Source organism: Cornus florida, unplaced genomic scaffold, assembly GCF_030987335.1.
Source record: "Cornus florida cultivar Cherokee Brave unplaced genomic scaffold, ASM3098733v1 CherokeeBrave_3.0.0_Hap2_Chr01, whole genome shotgun sequence".
Classification (NCBI taxonomy): domain Eukaryota; kingdom Viridiplantae; phylum Streptophyta; class Magnoliopsida; order Cornales; family Cornaceae; genus Cornus; species Cornus florida.
Window position 1 is genome coordinate 76,581,291 of NW_026775571.1, and position 4,298 is coordinate 76,585,588.

Genomic DNA, 4,298 nt, shown 5'->3' on the forward strand with positions numbered 1-4,298 from the left:
GAAATTTGTTAATCCATAGCTTAAGACTTCCTTTTGATGGATTAATCTTGTATCTTGACTTCATGTGCTATTACCATAGTGATTAAGGGGTTTGATGGTCCCTAGCTTAGTGAGCATGTTATGGCTACACCCTAATCTAGGTAGTTCTAGCATGTGGCTCTTTGAGGGATTATACTTAAATCTTGATCCTATGATTTTCTTGAGGATAATGTAGCAATCTAGTATTACTACATATCATTGCCATGTAGTGAAATTGTTTCCCAAGTTAATAGAAATTTAGTATGTTTATAGGATTGGTGGTGAATTCACTTCCCTAGACCTCCTTTTCTAGACTTCTTCTTCTTAAATTCCTTGCATTTATTTCTTTAAGCACATTTCAATTCTAGTGACTAAGTGACAAACCAACAAAACTCTATATACCCCCTCATCATTCTAAAAGTAATCTAGCCTCTTAGGTTGCCATAGACTAGCGCAGTCCCAGTGGTTCGACTTACCCGACCAATAGCCCTATTTTACAATGATTCGTGCTATTGCGAAGGTTGATGTATAGTTGATCAACCGATCAACTTGCTTAATTCTGAGTGAATCTCCTGCAAGGTTCAAGATAATGGAGTTAAACTTTGTAGACCATATTGGTCTATATAGGGAACTCGAATAAGAGAATGTATCAATTCTCATTCAAAATGGGCATAACACAACTTGAGCCCTAGAAAACAACAAAAGAGATGTATCATACTCACAACTAATAAAAAAAATCATTTTATAGAATTCAAGTTTAGATATAAAACGATATCCATAAACACTCCAAAGAAACATCTGTTAAGAGCATTTCTCATCAAGATTAGCTTACACAAGATGGAAAATATTATAGACGACAATAAAATTTCTTATTGATCATGATTTCTTAAACGCTAGAAGTTGGAAAATATTTCAGTGATAATACACCATTATTCAAACAAGAACATGATATATGGAAAAACAAAACCTTAACCACCACATTTACTTGGACAACATATATTGAACATTTGTTGATGATAATACACTACTATCTAGATAAAATCCAGTAGAAGTTAAAGAAGTTTCCCAAAGCCTAGTGAGTTCAGCTACTGCAAATTCAACCTCTTCATAGCTTTGTTGAATTGTAGATGCTCCATGCAGCATTCTAATCGCTTCCAACTCTGTTGCAACTTTTTTCATTGTAGGCCTTTTCCTCCCATTCAAGTTCAAGCATCGTTTTGCAAGATTAGTGACTTGCATGATCTCTTCTTTTATAACTCGAGCATCAAGAATATCAAATAGACGATTCTCCTTCATTGTCAATAGGAAAAATGTTGCTAAACTTCGATATTCTAAAGATATGGTTGATGAGATTGGTTTTTGTCCTGTTAAGAGCTCAACAAGAACTACTCCAGAGTTATAAATATCACTTTTCTCTGTCAACTGACTTGATTGGAAGTACACAGGATCCAAGTATCCAAAGGTCCCATGTACTTTTGTGGTCAAGTGAGTTTGATCAACTGCAAGAGATCTCGAAGTCCCAAAGTCGGACACTTTTGCTCTGTATTTATCGTCCAGCAATATGGTTGTGGACTTGATGTCTCGATGATAAATGGGTATGGAAGCTGCTGAGTGTAGATATGAAAGAGCTCCTGCAACTTCTAAAGCAATCTAAACACGAATGTCCCAAGAAAGAGGGAACTCTTCATTTTGGTCATGGATACACTGAAAAAGGGTTCCATTAGGGATGAACTCATAAACAAACAGAGACACTTCTGTCTCCAAACAACATCCATGTAGCTTGACTACATTTCTATGGATAATTCGTGATAAAATGACTACCTCATTAATAAATTGTTCAAGTTGACTTTCATCCACTATTTTGGACTTCTTAACCGCTACAATTTTACCATTTGCCAACATGCCTTTGTAAACTATACCATGTCCTCCTTGCCCTAATATTCGATTCTCATTAAAGTGGTCAGTGGCTTTTTCCAACTCCTTTGAAGAGAAGAGTTTGGTTTTATCAACATTACCTTCACCTGAAGACGATTGTTGTTGTAATAACAAACCCCCATTTCGTTTAAAGAATTTTTGCTTGAGCTTAATTTCCCTTCTTCTTTTCACTAGTTTAATCATCCACCATATACCAAGTAAAAATAGTATTCCGAGACCTATTCCAGTACCTGCAAAACTCAATAGGAAAGAATCAGCTTTTCAACCTAAAAATTTTATGTTGAGTGAAAAAAATACTTGTATATATGCTAATATTTCCTAGGTTCGTTCATATCCCATCTATTCCCATAAGAAAGACAAGTCCTTTCCCAGTATTCTAGTGTTTAACATGTTAGCCAGTTGTATGGTTAAGAGTCCTGCAATGGGACTATATCCTTGCTACATAGTAGTTTATCCGATTAAAATTGTCGACAGAAATTAGGAACCAACTCAACTGAATTCAATTAGCCATATTAAATTAAGCTCTACATTGAATTGAAGCTATTGGTCCACAAATTTGATCTAGGCTTTTTGGTTACTTTTGGGAGCTACATAATTGGTACCATGTTTCCTATAGTAATTGTAGAGTCAGAAGGGATTCCAAGTCTGCAAAGTTGAATCCTATTTGTGTTAAAAAATCATATTGGTTCAAAATTTTGTTCCTTTTTATATGGACTCAAACTGAATCGATCAATTATATTGATTCTGATTAAGCAATAATCAATACCTTCAAATATGCTCCAAATATGTGTTTTGTTATTTGAGTGTGTGTTTGTGCCGGGGTGGAAAGGACATGCCTAGAATAATGATCACATTCCTGTTTTGCTTGGGTTCAATAACCTTGAGTTCATAGCAACTATGTCCACCAGGTCCAACAGATAAGTACCCAGGTGGACAATGGCACTTGTAACTTCCAGGTGTATTCTCACAGATCTTCTGACAGTGATTTGTCTCTCTCCTTGCACATTCATCAATATCTGACATACAAAAACAAATAAAATAAGTTATTAACATATTTGTGTACGCACCTGCACAGGACAATATACAGAGTGGTTGAGGCATACACAGAAAAGTGACAATAGATTACTCTAACTTGTGTACATAGTACATATTGTTTAAATTAAGGGTAAATTACACTTATTCCCGTGGTTTTGTCAAATTACACGCTAATTGAGCATTTGGAGTTTATTACTTTGACCTCCTTTGAGGTTTGGTGTGTGCGCTCAACGAACCCTGTCCCACCAATTAATTAGCTGTTGGGATCGTTAAAAACTATTTATATGGTAGCTAAATTACCCTTATATTATGCAAGAGGACATTAATTACCTTACAATTCTATGTAATCTACCACAAAGCATTTTAAAAAAATCCCCTCTCATCCACTTCTCTCTCTCTCTAACTAAACTGAAAATTTGCAGAACTTTACCTTGGCATCCATGAAGCAAATACGGGTTTCCTTCATAGCCGTGGTCACAATGGCATAGGTCGTAAGTTGAGCTTTGACTGAAATTGCAGGAAGCATTAGTGCCGCATTATGAACTATTAGACACATGATTATATAATATATGGCACATCTCCTCTGCACCCCAACTCAGCACAGCCGGGGACCACCATAATTTTCCGCACGGCATAGGGGTCGGTCAGGTTAGTTAACCAATCTTGGTCCACCATAAAGGCATATTTGCACTCTTTATTATCATTGTTTGAATCTATGCTTCTGAAAGATGCATTGATAAAGTCTAGTGATGGAGGGATTGTGGTTTTGCAGCAGTTGATGCCAAAGCATCTTTCATCTCTTGAAGTAAAATGGCAATTGGACACGCACCCTATGGCCATTCCTTCCCAGTCGATTAAGGCGAGGTTGGCCATGAATCGGTTGTTGGTGTCTGAGAAGTAAAAAGGAGAATCAATCAAGTCCGCAACTTGATTATTAACCCTGTTATCACAATTAGAAGTGATAACCGGGTTGTTGACACTATTAGTCATTGACTCATTAGTCAATGCCAAATTCATTAAACGGTGGTTCCAAAGTTGTAGCCTGCCATTAGGTTGTTGATGTGGATAGAAATACTTTTAAGAGACTTATTTATTGAACTTGTTTCACAGGTTGTTTCCTGTTATTCATTTAATAAGGGGTCATATTCATGTCAAAAAGTGATTGTAAAATAAAAAAAAGGTTATGTTTACATGGATCAATATAACGTGATATATTTATTTCTTCTCATTAATATGAATTGTCCGCTTAGAGATTGAACAAAATAATATACTTTTCCTACTAAAACACTGTAATCATTTCTTATTACTAC

The 4,298-nt window shown here is 35.8% G+C and overlaps 1 pseudogene; it reads right to left on the reverse strand.

Annotated features, from left to right (window-relative positions):
- Positions 1-999: 999 nt before the first annotated feature.
- Positions 1,000-2,169, reverse strand: LOC132275180 (wall-associated receptor kinase-like 9; annotated as a pseudogene).
- Between the last annotated feature and the right edge of the window lie 2,129 nt (positions 2,170-4,298).